This window comes from Pleurodeles waltl, chromosome 5, assembly GCF_031143425.1.
Source record: "Pleurodeles waltl isolate 20211129_DDA chromosome 5, aPleWal1.hap1.20221129, whole genome shotgun sequence".
NCBI classification, from domain to species: domain Eukaryota; kingdom Metazoa; phylum Chordata; class Amphibia; order Caudata; family Salamandridae; genus Pleurodeles; species Pleurodeles waltl.
Genome location: NC_090444.1, coordinates 917407420 through 917425010, shown reverse-complemented (window position 1 = coordinate 917425010; position 17591 = coordinate 917407420).

The following is a 17591-nucleotide window of genomic DNA, read 5'->3' as shown; positions in this document are numbered from 1 at the left end:
GTACACGGAGACTTGAGCGAGCAAAATCCAGCTCGAACAGTCTGCCCAAAGAAGTAATGCATGATCTTTTATAGCATTAAACCGCAGACATTTGAATACATTTTCATTGGTTCTTGATAATGTCGTATGATTAAATGTTTCTATATAGCACACGTGATGTTCCATATAAGGGTTAGAATCATGGACAGGAAGCTTGCACAATGTCCTCTGAATCAAATGTCTTGTGATACATCTATATGTGGAGAAAGAGGAACCATAAGTGCATACGTTAGTACTTTTAGCAGTGAGGATTTCGCAAGCTAGCATGCAGTGGTGTCTTGTGATGGCCGTCAGTTTAGCAAGCCTTGCAACATAATGCGTTTCAAACACAATAGACATTTCTTCAAGGCCTAGTTAATTCAACATTGTAATGTGTTCAACAGAAACAGGCCTGTATTTTCATTGTGTATCACAGGGTCTACTAGGTCCAAATGGATCCAGGAGAACGTGATTCCACAACCAGAGCTGATAAGCTCCTCAATGATGAGAATCAAACGTCAGGTTAGAAGGTCATCTAGACATCCGCACAGCCTCTGTGATGTCCTGTGGGAATCTCTAATTCTGCTGCCCAAAACTCATCCTGGATACTAAGAGGGAAAGCGGCCCAACAGGTAGATCACACTAGGAAAGGAACTAGGGGAAGTCACCAAGAATGATAAGTATGGACTGATAGAGTAGAAACCATGACAATCGAAGCCTAAAATGGGACTGGCAAAATAACAGAGATTTTTCCCTCCCATTGGAAGAACAGATCTCCACCAGAGTCCTTTGTCTCTGTATGAAGATATCAGGCATAGTAGATCCCAAGCGCAGGGGAGCTGACATTTGCTGAGACCACCAAGGAAATCGCAGGATGACGAGCAAACAGGCAAACAAGCAAGCAGGCTCAAACCACCACTGCAGCAGAAGGGATGTGGTCACTGGGATCAGTATGTTCCAATCTTGAAGTACCAGAAGCCAATGCTGCAACCTGACAACTTTATTAACTAACCCACAAGATTAAAGTCTCACCTCCTGAAATACTTTGTGTGTAAGAGAGCGCAGCAAGTTTTATTAATTAATTAGTGGCAAAGAGGTTAGCATATGGTGATTAATTAACCTGCATTTAAAAACCTAACAGAGAAAATTAGATGAGTTGTAAAATGTGCACGTTTGAATTGTAGTGAGCCATGTGGCCACCATTCACATTGTGTATCACGTTTTAAAATGAGAGTTTTGAGTTTATATTAAACAAAATACTAATGTAAACTAATATTAAAAGTGTTATTGAAAGTGTTAAAATAATATGAACCAAACATACTTGTTTGGATTTAAATGAATTTTTATTATTGTAAGTTATACATGTACAGAAAAATAAATACATCTTTAAATTATTTCTAATGTGTTATAAATAATGTTTGCAATTAAATGACTTGCCTTGCATATAGGAATTGTAAGGTGATCAATAGGTTTTAATAATGTATTAATTTGTTAATGTGTATTAAGTGTTCCTTAACTTGATTATGCCTAAAAAAACAATTCTTTTGCTACAGCAATGGAAACTCACTTGTTTATCCTGTCATCTCTGACCTGAATTCTTTCCCTGGGAAGATAACGTAATGTTGAATGTTCTATTGTATTGCAGGAGAAGAGCATGTTTCTAATTTTGTTAATGTGACAGTATTTGTTCTAGCTGTTGAATCAGACAGGAAAACACAGCGTTCATGTGAAGGAATATTATTTTAGTTTATTGTGTGTCGTGAGAAAGGAACTGTAAGTAACAAAATATTAGAAAATGTAATGTTTCGGCTGAATTGTATGATTTCATGAAGCAAAAAACACACTTTTGCTGAGAAGACTCTTAAAAGTATCAGAATTTGGTGGTGCCATCGTTACCACTGGATGCTGAAATCAACACCCAGATTGTGCCCACATGAAGAATCAATGAATTAATTGCGTGTATTTTAATTAGTGAAGAACTTAGAAACTGAAGTGAGTCCGTTTTGATATCTCCTTACAGTCAGTTCCATGCTTGCTTAAGTCTGCTATCACATCCTCTTCTCTAAGTTCCCTGATGAGTTTTTCTCATCATAGTCATAATTGCCCAATGCTGTTTCAGCACTAATGTGCTCCACTAACTCTGAACTGCTGATTTGTCCTATGTGCAGCCTGTGTTCTGCACCAACCTGATGCTGCTATCAACTGACACTGGAAGAAGGTGACTGCTCTTGTGGAATCGTCCTGTATGCTGTCCCACAAGGACAGGTATAACTAAATGTGGTTTCTTCTTTCCTTTTTAGTTTAGTCACTTACACCAGCATATTTTCTTAGAGTTAGTTGCCTTAGTTAGATTAATTTTTCAATTTTTTTCAATCTTTCTTCTATATTTGTTTTTGTCCATGTGTGTTAGCCTGTTCCCACACATGCAAATCTAATTTTGGTTAGTGTTAGGAATAGCCCAGCTCTGCAACTTGAAATTTGAAAATTGATTGTTAAAACTGCATTTTGTTGATTTACTGATGTCACCATCATCTGTTTTGAAATCTGGTAATAATGTTCATATTGTACTGTTGCAAATCGTATTATACTTTTGGAGTGACTAACAGTACTGATGTTTAGTAGGTAGATTTTTTGCAAACATTTTGGTCAGCCTATGGTTTTCATGTATGTTTATAACTTAGTTTTGCAAACAATTTACGTGACATTGGTTTTGGGATTGTAATAGAAATTTGAAACTTTACTTGGTTTGGAGTTTGTTTTAGTGTTTACAGTGTTATGGTGTTTATTTTTGTTAGTGACATAATGTCATTTATTTGTTGAATGATTCTGACTACTATACTCTTCGCCAAGCCCACAGATCCAGTCGACCTCCAGAGGTGAGATTGGTGTTGATGTCTCACTATGAGCGCTGGTGATTGCTTTTCCCAGAGCTGAGGAGTAGGAATTTTCTGAGGCCCCAGCACTCTAGCAGTTTTGGTAGCAGAGCTATGGTTTTGTCTTGTGAGGAGGAGAGTCAGAATTAGCCCACATTGTGAGTTGCTCTTGGTGTAGTGTAAGGGTTGATGAAATCTTAGCATTGTGTTACAAGTGCACGGTATGTGTTTTGAGTAGGCTTTTGCTTTTGCAATGCTTTGGTAAATTGCGGTGAAGATTGATGTATGTATGAAGTTTGGAGTCTGCGTACTCCGAGGTAATTAAGTAGGGAGTTTGCGTACTCCTAGTAAGAGAGTGGGTAGTTGGCGTACTCCAAGGGAATGCTGCGCTTTGTGTTAAAAAATTGCCCACATGGTTGTTGTTAGTAACAGGTCCTGAGAGGTCTAAGACTCCATAGTATTGTACAAGTGTATAAAGACACTTGGTTAATTTATTGTCTGCAGGTAAGGTGTTGGCCGATTGAGTGCTGTCGACAATACCAGTAGTATTTCCTTGAGTGTGTGTTGTTGTTGTTGGTTGGTAGTAGGTGAATCCTGAATGCACATGGAGACTCCATACCAATCTGAGTAAGGTTTGCGGGTCAAATCTTACTTGCGTTTGTCAGAAAGCCACAGTTGGAAGAGTAGCTGTTTTAACAAAAGGTCACAGTCAAAATACCAGTACAGCTTCCAAAATGTTGAGTCCTACCTGTAGTAAGCAGACAGGTTTTGGTTTTGTGCTCACAATATTTGCATTTAGGTTTGGGTGAGAGGTGTGTGAGACGGCTCTGAAGTGAGTCGCAGCTGCTGAAGAAGTGAGTGTGATGTCATTTGGTCCACACTGGCATAGGTCAGTTGGTGAGAAAGCCGCACACAGACTGGTTGAAGGAGTGCACTGAGAGGAGATGTCTTTATTCCAGTTATAGAGGGTGAGCCTATTCCACTTGGAGATACACCAGCATTCGAGGTATTGGAAGAGAGAGGAGTTTCAGCCTGTCTTTGGGTAAATCAATAGTGCAAAATAACTGAGAAGGAATGAACTTTAGCTTTTCCTAGTTATGAAACCTTTAATTTGAGAATTTTAGAGAATCTGAGGAGGGTGTTGTATGAGTCAATGCCCCTTCTTAGATCTTCACAGTATGAAGCACTTGCTATTTTGGAATTAGTTGAGAGACAAAAAGAGGTTCAGAACTTTGAAAGGAGAATGAGAAAAGCAGAAAAAACACTAGCAAAAGCTAGATGGGATGCAGAGCAGAGAATGTGGAGAGCAGATACATTACACTCAGTAAAGCTTTTTCCATCAATTACTCAGGAAAGTGAAGGAAGTGTTAAGCCTAAAGCCAAAAAGAAATATGAGGAAACTACAGAACAGGAATTGGGTGAAAATAAAAGAGTAGCAAATGTCGAGAGTGATTCAGATGATGAATTTATAACTAATTTGTTGCAAAATCGTCCGCCACTGTATAATGCAGTTGAATCAATAAATCATAACGTAGTCCTGAATATTTCCACAGCTCCAGCTGCACAAAGCCAGGCTCAGTTCCAAATGTTAATACAGTTCCGAATGTTCCAGCTCAAATTATGTCACAGCCAATTCAGAGTGCAGGAATGACTCAGCTTGAATCCACACCTAATGTACAGACAACTGCACAATTTATGAACCAGAGACAGACCATGCCAATGTATTCTCCAGTAATGACACTGCAGAATGTTGCCCTAATTCAGCCAAATCAGACTTTTGGTACAGTACTAACTATATAGTCCCTGTAACCATAGGTCCAGCAGTTCCGTCAGATTCCCAGGGTAATAATGAGAGTGGTCTCCAGATTCCAAATCCAATATTAGTAATGAATTCACCTTTTGGAACTAATGCAGAAATGGAGAGACTTAGCACTAAGGTGCCAGCCATGACTCCTATAAATTATTTTGGTTCAAACCAGACACATAATGAAGTTTGTCCACTTATTGGTGTGACATTTCTTCCATGCTCAATGGGATCATCTGTGATGGCTCAAAAGCAGGCTATGAGAGCCCTATGCAATGTACCACAGTTTGTGCCCCAAAACAATGGTAATACCATTAGGTTACATGGATTGACAGCCCAACAATTGACTGAATGGTTAGACAATTTGAGTGGAACTTCAGCTTCAGAGGATATACCATAGGGTGAAAGGACATTAAACATGGCTAGATTAAAATTTGAGTTACATGAAATGATTGAGGGAACATTTAAATTAGACAGATTATATTCTTATAACGAGAATGAATTGCGCTTCATGTGCAAGAATGTTAATCTGAGGGCAGGACATGTTTATGAGAAATTGGCTAATCTGGCTGAGAAATATGAAATAAAAATTAATAACTGTAAGCAGTTAAAGAAGAATTACAGATTACAATACGACTCGAGAGAGATTGCAAACATGAGATCACCTGGAATGATAATTCACATTAAGGAGTTGATTCAGATCATTCAAACATGGGGAGCATTAGGTAAATGGGCAAAGAAAATAGATCAGAAGAAAAAGAAGCTCACTGCTTCTTCAAATGATGTACAGCAGGCTGAAGGAGCTGTAAAAATGATGCCAATGAGATCCTAGGAGGGAATTTTGTTCATGCCCATTGGAGTAAAAGTGACATAATATCATTTACAAATGATTACCCAAAGTTGAGGGATACACCAGTGGAATTATACCAGCAAACAGAGAGGTTTGTGAAGCTTGTGACATGTTTCTGGGAAGATTTAAATACTTTATTTGAGATTGTTGTTGCAGAAGATTTGTGGGTTGAGTGCAAGAGGAATGTTAATGGGCCCACAAATGAGCCACAGAGGGATGCAGTAACGTGCGCCATCTGAAGAGGTGATGAATAACTATTTCAAAGTGATTGAGTTTTTGAAGACTAGAGTTCCCCTAAAGACATTGATTGGCAAATAATTGACAGGACATCTCAGGAGGCAAAGGAGTCTGTTCATGATTATTATGAGAGACTGCTGAAAGCATACAGACAATACAGTGGCACATAAATTATTGAGCCAAGAGACATGATTCATTTTGTGTTTAGGTTTGTTCAAGCATTAAACCAGATGTTAGCAATACAGTTAAGAATCATTTAATTTAGCTGCAAGGAAAGCTACTTGATGAGGTGTTGCAGTACGCAAAATACTGTAGTGACAAAATTTATTTGAACAAGAAAAGGTTGAAAAAAAAGGCAGTGGTGATGCAGTTTAAATATGCCCAAGCAGCAGGTATTCAGAGTTCTCAGGAAATGGTGAATGTAAGAGTAATGCAAGGGATGCAACAGCAGGGCAATATGGTGCCTCAGTTCAGAGGTAGAGGCAGTGGAATTCTAGTAGATCCAGATGCAAATGTGGCTGATGTTCAGAACATGAAGAAAATGCGGACTTGTCATGCGTGCAGCAATGTCGGACATTGGAACCAGGAGTGTCCCTTTAATAATGTACATAATTTGGTGCAAGTTGTTGGTGTTGCGCAGATGATTGACAACAGTCAATTTGAAGATAAAAGAGTCCAAAGACCTGAAATCAAAGCATGAATGTCCCTAATGGACCAGTCCAAATGCAGGTTCCCCAGCAACAAGTATGATTTCTCTATCAGCATATTCATGTCCCACAGCAGATGCAGATACCGCAAACTCCGATTGCACAGCAAAAGGTAATGGTTCCTCAGCTGAATGCGATCTAAATATCCAATGCAAATGCAAATCATTTTATCACACAATACCCATTGATTGATTTCAGTGACAATGAGATGAGTGAAGAATGCATGAGGAAGACTTCGGAAGAGGAGGAATGTGGGTTGGCTGCCTCATTAGAGGTAGATCAGCATGGTCCCTATGTGAGGCAGAGTGTATTGGGTCATGATGTTTCATTCCTGGTTGACACAGGAGCAAGTCGTTCTACTATCAGATCCGCAGAAGTCCCAAATGTGCCCCTTTCAGGAAGAACAGTTCAAGTTGTAGGAATAGCAAATCATAATTTGGTAAATCCCATTACAGAGCCCATCCTAGTTAAAATTGGAACCTTTGAGGGTCTACATTGATTTGGGGTTTGGGATTCAAGTCCTGTGAGTCTGTTAGGAAGAAACATACTACGCAAATTAAAATGTTCCATCACTTGTATACAAGAAGGGATATAAATTCAAACCACTAGCGATGAGGAGACTTCCAAACTGATGAGATGTATCCTCTCATTACGTTGTTGCCTGCCATGACAGTTAAGGACTTGCCTGATGAATTACAAGAGACAATAATATTGAGAGTTTGGGACCTTTCTAGAAAAGATATTAGATTTATTCGATGAGTTGAACCAGTCACTACTCAAAGTGTCTGTTAAGCCAAATGCAGTTTTCCCCAGAACAACACAGTATCACATGACCCCAGAAGTAATTGAAGGTATTACCCCAGTAATTGCAGATTTTGTTGAGCAGGGAGTATTAAAGGAAGTGATGGGCAGCCCATGTAATCCACAAGTTATGGGACTGCGAAAGCCAAGTGGGAAATATTGCATAGTTCATAATTTGAGAAAAGTGAATGAAATTTTAGCAGCCTGTTGTCCCATAGTGCCAAACCCATCTGTGATCTTATTTCAGATTCCATGTGAAGCAGAGTGGTTTTCAGTGATTCATTTGTCACAAGGATATTTATCCATTCCATTGCATTGAAGATAGTCAATTCCTCTTTTGTTTCCGATTTGGCAACTGTTTTTATTCATGGTGCCGTACTCCTCGTGAGTTTTCAGAATCTCTGTCAATTTTTAATCAGATTCTGAAGAAGAATTTAGAGTCTTTGAACATGCCATTTTAGTCTGCTCAGTGCAGTATATTGATGACCTGATGGTTGCGTCCAATACACATGAGGCTTGCAGACAAGATACCATAGTGCTATTGAATCATTTAAGTGAAAATGGGCATAAGCTTTCGGCTGCTAAATTACAGTAGAAAGAAGTAAGGTATTTGGGTCAACAAAGTGAGAAAGGTGCGAGGAAAGTGTCCTGAGAAAGAGTTGCAGCAATTATGAAAATGAATCTCCCAGTTACACCGAGAGATGTCAGAATGTTTTTGGGCATGTGAGCTGTTGCTGCCAATGGATTCCAACTTTTTTCAGTACCAACCGTTGCAGAAATTAACACACAAGGAAGTCACAGATCCAGTCCCTTTCAATGAAGAGTGCATTAAAGCTTTCACTGAGTTAAAAGAGAATTTGTTGAGCGCTCCAGCTTTGGGAATCCCTGATTACATGTAAGGTTTTGCACTGTTTTGTCATGAACATGATGGTTATGCTCTTTTTGTTTTGATGCAGTCACATGGAGGAATGAACAGGCCATTGGCATATTTTTTTCCATCACATTGGATCCTGTCCCTCCTGCTTTGCCCAGCTGTCTGAAAGCTGTGGCTTCTGCTGGTGTGAGGATCAGTCAAAGTGAAGGCATTGTGATGGGACACCCTTTAACTGTTTATGTCCCACACTCAGTTTAAGTACTCCTGACCAGGTTGAAGACCCAATATTTGACCAATGCCCGTCTTACTTGTCATGAGTTATTGATCCTTGGATCTACAAATGTAACAGTTAAGAGGTGTGCAGTCTTAAATCCTGCCACTTTCATTCCTGTAAATGTTGATGACTCAATTTATGTCAATAAAATGGAACATGACTGCCTCAATGTCACTGAACTGTGCACCAAACCCAGACCTGATATTCAGGATACTCCTTTAGAGGAAAATGACCAAGTTGTTTTTGTTGATGGCTCCTGGCTGAGACAGTGATGTATTCTGAAAGCTGGTTATGCAGTTTGAACACTCTCAGGAGTGGTTGAAGCTTCATGGCTTCAAGGAGTCGTTTATGCCCAAGTAGCCGAATTGATGGCACTTACAGGAGAATGCTTCATGTCTGAGCAGCTCAAAGTGACAATATTCACAGATAGGCAATACAGATTTGATGTTGTCCATGACTTCGGGCAGTTATGGCACCAGAAGGATTTTATTATCTCTTCTGGATCACCCATTCAAAATTGTGACAACATTCATGATGTGGTAAAAGCACTACAGCTACCTGAGAAGATTGCACTTGTAAAATGTAAGATCAAATGACTATGTATCATTGGGCAATGCCTATGCTGACCAAATTGCCAGATACTATATACTTCATTGTGCCACCTTCTATGAAGAGTAGAGTAACGAAAGTGAAACCAGTGAGACAAGTCAAAATGTATTGATGTCAGGGGCTGAAACCTGGGATGAAATTGAGAGATTGCAGGAAGAGGCAACAGAGGAAGAACACAGAGGTTGGATAAAAGCAGGTTGTGCTCAAAGAGAGGGAGATGATGTTCGGATTTCAAATGAAGGGAAAGTTGTGTTGCCAGATTGTTTACTGAATTTGATGGCTTGAAGTTGTCATGGTCAGGTTCATCTCAGCAGAGATGCAATGATTCGCACTTTCAAGCAGACATGGTACAATCCCAGATTTAGATTGGTAGCAGAAGCGATTTGTCACAGATATCTTGCATGCCAACAAATGAATGTAGGGAAACGCACAGTGGTCAATTTGAGCCCCATAGGCAGATCAGGAGGTCCATTTAGCAGAATACAACTTGACTTAATTGAGATGCCTGCCTGCAAGTGGATTGAGGCTTATCCAACGTGTATGAATGATAGTCTGACTGTAGCTAAGTTGCTGCTCTGGGAACTAATACCTTGGTATGGATTCCTGACTTCTTTGGAATTAGATCGAGGAACTCATGTTAATAATGAAATCATAAAGTTGTTGTGTGCAGCACTGAACATCGAGCAAAAATTGCACTGCAGTTACAGACCATAGGCATCTGGATTGGAGAAGCAAATGAATGGAACAATGAAAGCTCGATTGGCAAAGATTTGTGCCTAGACAGCGTTGAAATGGCCCGATGAATCTCCACTTGTCCTGATGAGCATGCTAAGCACCCCAGACAGGAAGACAGGACTGTCTCCCACAAAATATTGATGGGTCGTGCAATGAGACTACCAGGCACACACTTGTGAACATAACAGATTAATTATTGAAAAGCTCTGGCTGATGTGGTTTGCTCTTTGCCTCGTCAGGTTGAAGCAGCAACAGTTCAAGCAGCTCAAGAACAGAACCACAGCCTGAAGGCTTGGGAATGGATGCTGGTTAAAAAACATGTGAGGAAGACTTGCCTGGAACCAAGGTGGAAAGGCCCATTTCAAGTCATCTTGGTGATGACGACAGCTGTGAAATGTGCTGGTCTTCCAAACTGGATAAATGCAAGCCACACACGCAAAGTTCTGTGTCCTCTTGAAAACACAGAGTCTGATCCTGCAAGAACAAATACTGATGAAGAAGGGGTTCGACTAGACCGAGCTGTGAGGAAGAAACCTGTGGCCGAAGCAGAAACCGTGCAAAGTAGTGAAGGCACAAGTAGTCTGCATGCAGATAAAGGTGCACAGAAAAGCACAGATAAAAGCACAGACAAAGGTGCAAGCAGCCTGCATACCGAAAAAAGTGCAGGAGAACAGAGTCAAAATCAAAATCAATTAATTCCTACCAGTACAGCAAACGTGGTAAATGCAGTTACACTCAGAGAGAAAACTGTGAAAGAAGACAAAAATACCTGCAGCTGCACATGCGCCAGTTGCTGATAAACTATCAAAGAGTCAAATCGAAGTGAAGATGTAGATGCTGTAAGGAGAACGAAAAGGAGAAGAGTGAAAAGTCGCAGATACTCTTCACCTGAATGGGTCTATTTTGGCACAAATGAATGGGAGAACAAGTTTATGGCCTTTTGTGTTGACCGGGAGAATTCAGCTGAACATTCTGGAACTTGAAATCTCATTTTAACAGAGCCTTGAAACAACCTTGCCAATTGCTCAACCGGGACATTACATTCTGTAAGTAATTGTTAGCGATCACCATACTGTGTTCTATTGAAAACAAAGATTTGGACTAATTTTGATGACTTTTGCTAAGCTCAAAAAGTTTCTTGACAATCGAGATCTGCTGTAATAGTGCAAAGAGATTTTGAAGGAAAATCTTTGTTTTGATTTTGCTCCCTTTTGCTTTCTTTTTAGCATTTTTCTTTTTCTTTCCCTCTCTGATTCTACAGAAGCCATGAATCCTGGGCAGGACAAACACAGTAGGTCTAAATGTGTGTGTATTGGTTTGACAATGGTATGTATGATTGCATACATTTTATTGATTGGAGGAATGACTGTTTCAATAAAAGGAGAGGTGCGAAGTACAGCAATTCCAATGCTGAGAATGACAGCATCTAAGCAGGATAAGTTTTATAAGGATGAGGGATTGCTTCATTTAGATGATACAAAGGGGGATTTATTTACCAATGTGTATTATAGTTTGCTGTAGGAGTATCTGGACACGATGAATGTACTCAATTGTTATGTGTGTGTACACTAATTCCTTCATCAGTGTAGGAAAGAATCACTTATCACAGTTCACCACTAATTAATGAGATTAGTTTCAGTCTATTAATAACACGTCTATATAATCAAGAGTACATTCAATATTTTTACTCAAACTTTGATCTAATTTTCCCATTTTGTTACCATTAATCAGCATTTGAACAGCATTGCAAAGGTTAGAAACATAGACATAGTAGGAAGTTTCTTTGAGCCTACACTCACTTTTTGCACAGCATATGCACACAGGAATAACCTGTCATGTATTCACAGACAGGTAGAAAATGAGTTTATTAATAATTTATTAATCAAGTCGATGACAGAAGAAAAGCAAAGAATGAAAGGATAAACAAGGGAATAGTTTATAGAAATAAATCATTTCACAACACACCTGATTCACAGGGATGCTTAGCTTTAGATTGGCAAGACGTGCTAAAGCTTTGTATATATAGGCCTCAATCAAAAGCTGACAACAAGTTTGGAGGAACAAATAAATGGAGACATGTATTCTTGTTCAAGAGTGTGTGGGATTTTATGCTGAATGGACAAGACCCTCCTGTCCCTGGTGTTTATTACATCTGTGGTGAGAACGCTTGTCATAAGCTGCTGAAAGGCTGGGATGGTACATGGTGTTTGGCAGTGGTTTTTCCAAAGAATTACCAAGTGGACAACATTAACAATCCTGCATGGATTGAGAGACCTAAAATTTAATTTAAAAAGGAGCAAGTACTTCAGACATTATAGGATATATTTCTGGAGCTATTATTCCATCAGTGGGTGTGATCCTGAATGTCATTAAGATAAGGAAGTTATCAATGGTAGTAAATTAGTTGACAACTGATTTTACAGGTGCGAAGCTCCTAATGGACATAGAAATGATTGTGGTAAAATGTCTGGTTCTTCAGAATCACCTTGCGTTAGACTTTCATTTAGCAAAAGAGGGCAGAGTCTACAGGGTTTTGAAATTACAACACTGTTGCACTAACAAACCCAATAACAGCAGGGAGGTAAAGAAATACTGATCTAATTTGACAAGTCTGAAAAATGATTTAAATGACCTAAAAGAGACAAATGTTTGGGAGACAATAGGTGAAGGATTTTCTAAAGTAGGATCTTGGTTTGGAAACTTGGGAAATGGTTTTGTAAAAATAATCCTGAAAACTTTATTGATTGTGACAGGATACATAATTTGTGCACTTGGATTTAACAAAGCTTACAATTTCTGGTGAAAACAACGAGCAAAGAATGTACAGTGGAGGAAAGAAATGAAAATGGAAACATGAGAAAGGTATAATCAGAGGATGAAGAGAATTGACAACTATTGCAAACCTAGATCTATGCATTATCGAACTACAAGATTTTGATTTTGTCTCATTGTAACTGAAAATAGTTCTTTTGTGACCACATAGGCCCTCATTATGAACATGGCGGTCCGTTCGGCTCCGCTGGTGGTAGAAACCGCCAACAGAGGAGCAGTCCGGACCGCGAAATAATGAACCAAACGAAACACACGCATCCCAAGAACCACCCACCGCCAGAAAGGAGTCCAGCTGACGACGGCAGAGTCCGCCCACAGGCCGTCGGAAAGGCCCACCCCGCCTATCAAATTATGAACCACCATTCCGCTGCTAGTTCCGGGTGGGAACCATCACAACACAAAGCCAGGTGGAAATGAAACAAATAGAAGGAAAGACTCACCGGAGTTCCACAAAACGTGCAGTGGCAGCCATTGACAGAGAGCTGCTGATTATGCCAGCCCTGCTCCTTGCCATATACCTACACAACCGAGACCGCCGACGAAGACGACGACGGTAAGAACCGCAACCTACGACACAAGGGAGGAAATGGCACAGTTACATAACCACCCACTCCACCCACTCTGCAACGCCCCCCCACCCTTCCCAGCAGCACAAGTCAGACATCCCACACCAAGAGGTACGTACCCGACGAAGGCAAAAGCAACTTGACCATAGTACATACAAAAGCCCCACACCCATTAAAAATTAAAACAAACACCAGGGTGGAACTACGTGCAGCCCAAACACAGGCCACACAGAAACTTTAATTTGTAGCTCACTGAGCAAAACAGTGCCAACAGGGCCAATGGCCAGTCCATAAAATCAAAATTGTCCTTGGCCACTACTGGCCACACCTGACTCCCACAAGTGCTGGGTACTCCACTGAACGGGGCACCATATGGGGATCCAGGCACCTCACAAAAGGGGGGTAGGGGATGGGGGTGGGGATTTCCAACGGGGGTGGGACTTTGACTTGCGTGAGGAGGTTGGAGGGGGGCTTCTCCTTTGAAGGGGGTGGGGGCTGTTTGGCTCGGGTGGAGCTGGATGGTCTAGGCTCAGACCGGGCCTTCTTCTTCACCGGGGAAGGGGCACGGGAATGGGAAGGCTGGACTGGGGTGGGCTGCGATGTGGAGGGAGCAGAAAGGGCAAGGAGGTGGGAACGTTTGGGGACAAAAGGGGGTGGGCCAGTGGGTTGGAACAGGTCTGCACAGGAGAGGAAAAGTTTCTTGGTAGCAATTGGGGTGGGCGTGGATGAGGGCGTGGGAGTGGAGGAAGAGGGAGTTAATGTATGGGGTGTAGGTGTGCCTGTAGTGGGTGCAGGTGACTGCTCAGTATGCTGTGGTGTGGTGGATGTCTGATGGGTGATGTCTTGGTGCGTTTGTGTGTCTTGGGAGGTGGGGGGTGGACACAGTGGAAGAAGACAGATAGCTAGTGTGGATGTATGTTGGGTGGGTGTCTGCAAGTCTGGTGAGTGTGCTGCATGTGTCAACTACAGTAGAGGTGGTGAGTGCAGGTGTGGTGTATGGGGTGCATGTATGGCTGTCTGCTATCGTGGTGAGTGCAGGAAGAGGAGCAGTAACAGTGAGTGAAGGTGCAGTGCATGATGGTGTGCATGTAGAGGGCACAGACAGGTAGGTGGAAGAGGCGGGCACACTGGGGGTAGTGAACGTTGTTGTGTGTGCAGGTGTCTGTTGGCTGTGTGAATGCTTGTGGTGGGAGGTGTGGTGCTTGTGTTTGGAAGTGTGCTTCTTGTGTGTTGATGTGCCTGCAAGCGGGTCTGATTGTGTGCTTTGAACGGGTGAAGGGAGTGGGGTGCTGGAAGGGGAAGAGGAGGTTGGAGGGGTGATGGAATGGCCAGGGAAACTGGCTGCTGTCCAAGAGGAGGCCAGAGCCTGAAAAGATCTCTGTAGGGCAGACACGGCACCGTGAATGCCATCCAGATAGGTTTAGGTCTGCTGCACCTTTGATGACAGACCCTGGATGGCATTGATGATGGTTGTCTGCCCTACAGAGATGGTTCTCAGGAGGTCAATAGCCTCCTCAGTGAGGGCAGCAGGGCTGACTGGGGCAGGGGAGGAGGTGCCTGGGAGAAGGAGACGCCCACCTTTCTGGGTGGGTGAGCACGTGCAACTCGGTGGGGAGCAGAAGGGAGGGCAGTGTTGGTATGGGTGGTGGCAGAAGATCTTATGGTAGTGGTGTGTCCACTAGGGTCCGCCACCGCCGGAGGACCCCCATCAGAGGAAGTCTCAGAGTCACTACTTCCTGTGGTAGTAGCCTCCCCGGTGGAAGTCCCCTTGCCCTTCTACCCACTGGTCCCCTGGGTCTCCGTTGTCTCTGCCTCGGAGGATCCGTGGGCTGCTTCCTCCCCACTTGACGGTGCCTCAGCTCCCTTGCCTGATGTTGATGCTGTACCAAACCAACACAAGAGAACAGGGATGGGGAGACAAAACAGGAGAGACACTTGTAAATAGCTGAATGCTGATACAAAATGGCCAGACATACACCCATCCAGCAAACACACCCAATAGGCCGCACAGTGCACTGTGCCCATGGCCATGCCCCTGACTACTGAGCAGAATATTGACCTACACCCATCTGCTGAAATCGTATTGGAGCTGAAGTAGGTGAAACCTGACAGGGACACCCCTACACCCTTTTAGGAACATACAGTAGATGGACACCAGTCAAAATCCCTGCGCTAAGCACCATGAGCCCTATCACACACACACTCATACTTCCAGGCTGAAGTATGGTCTGTGAGTACTCACCCCCTTGTGACTGCTGTGCAGCCTTCGAGCGCCCATCAAGGTCTGGGTACGCCACCGCTAGGATCCGACGCATGAGGGGGGTCAGTGCCCGATGGGCACCCCTTCCACATTGGGAGGTCTTCCCCAGCTGGGCCTCAGTGATCTTTCGCGCCCAGCGCCGCAGGTCCTCCCACCTCTTTCGACAGTGGGTGCTCCGCCGGTTGTAAACCCCCAGGATCCGTATGTCCTTAGCGATGGCATGCCAATGTGCCCGCTTCTAGTGGGCGCTGACCTAGTAGGGTGACACAGAAATGGAACACAGAGGTCAGGCACCTGCACGATGGGAACAGCTGGCAGATTGTCAAACATAGGACTGACAGTACTCTCAGACATGCAGGACAGTGGCACGCAGCATTCCATGCACTATGGCCCATGCTGGCTCACAGGAGCACACATATGTGCAATCCACTCCATCCATTTACTCACAGTGCCCCCCAAACCCGGACTCACCTGTACCTCTGGCAGGCTGTCGTACTGGGGCAGGACCCCTTCCATTAGCTTCTCCAGTTCTTCCTGGGTGAAGGCCGGGGCCCTTTCCCCTGCACCACGTGGAACATCCATAGCCAGAGGCAGGCAACAGCAGTACACAGAGTGGAGTACCTGTCCGCATGAGATCAGGGAGTCAAGTGATCAAACGATGACGAACGCGTGTACGTTCCATGGCAGTATGCACCGTCACCGCAGACGGCGATCATGATACGCCAGGATTCCCCACTGGCATCCATGTTAGCCAATGAGGGTGCGAACAGCGGTCAACACCGCTGTACACTGTGACATCAAACGCTAGCGGGCAGACATATTGCCATCACCTAAGCATCTTAAAATTCTTAATACTCACAATGCAGGGCCTACTAGCCATATGAAGCACCTAAGTCTATATCCATTGCGTATATTAGCACACATGATTTACTCTGTTCCCTCCTAGTGATGTACATGTACATCTGTCAGGTTGCAGTAAATGTACAGACACTACTATGAACAATGCACTGCATGTATTTAGCAAATAAGCCAATTTATGTGTGCACATCACTCCTTTTTTTTACCCCTCATAGGTAGCAACCCTTGTGCCGAGGAAGGACACCATTGGTGTACAGACCACTTGTGGATATGGGGACCATGGTGGAGCTTCATATCATTCTCACTTACAGACTCACACGTGCAACTATTCAGGACCTATGTGCTTTACTGGATCCTGCACTGACTCCCGGAAATCGTAATCAGCATGCCATTCCAACTGAGGTGCAGGTGCTCTCCGCACTCCATTTCCTGGCCACAGGCTCATTTCAAGTGACAGTAGGCATGGGTGCTGGTTTCTCACAGACAATGTTCATCCAGGTACTGACAAGGATTCTGATACATTTGTAAAATATTTACAATCCTATGTGCGATTCCCCCAAAGTGCAGACCTCCCTGCCATCAAGTCTGACTCCTATGCCTTTGCAAACATTCCCCCTGTCATAGGTGCCATCGATGGCACCCACATAGCTATCATCCCCCCAAGAGTCAGTGAACAGGTGTACAGAAACAGGAAAAACTTTCACTCCATGAACATCCAATTGGTATGTACCACAGACCAGTACATTTCCCATGTGAATGCCATGTTTCAGGGGTCAGTCCATGATTCATTTGTTTTGAGGAACAGTAGTGTGCCACAGAAGATGGAACAACTACAAGAGGACAGAGGGTGGATCATAGGTAAGTTTGCCTGTCACTAACTGACACATTGCAGAGAACCTGCCTGTCTGACTAAGGGAGAATACAATGACGACTCTGTATTGACCCTTTTTCTAGGTGATTCTGGCTATCCAAACTTGCGTTGGCTCCTGACACCAGTGAGGAATCCCAGGACGGATGCAGAGAGGAAATACAATGAGGCCCATGGACGTACTAGGAGGGTGATAGAGCGTACTATAGGTCTCCTGAAGGCTAGATTCCGGTGTCTACATATCTCTGGGGGGGTCCCTGGCCTATGGGCCTGATAAGGTGTGTAGAATAGTGGTGGCCTGCTGCATGCTGCACAACGTGGCTGTGAGACATTCTATCCCCCTTTTGGAGGTGGAGGGTGCTATAGGTCCTGATCATTTCCTCAGAGCGGTGAGGAGAGTGATGGTGAGGATGAGGAAGGGGAAG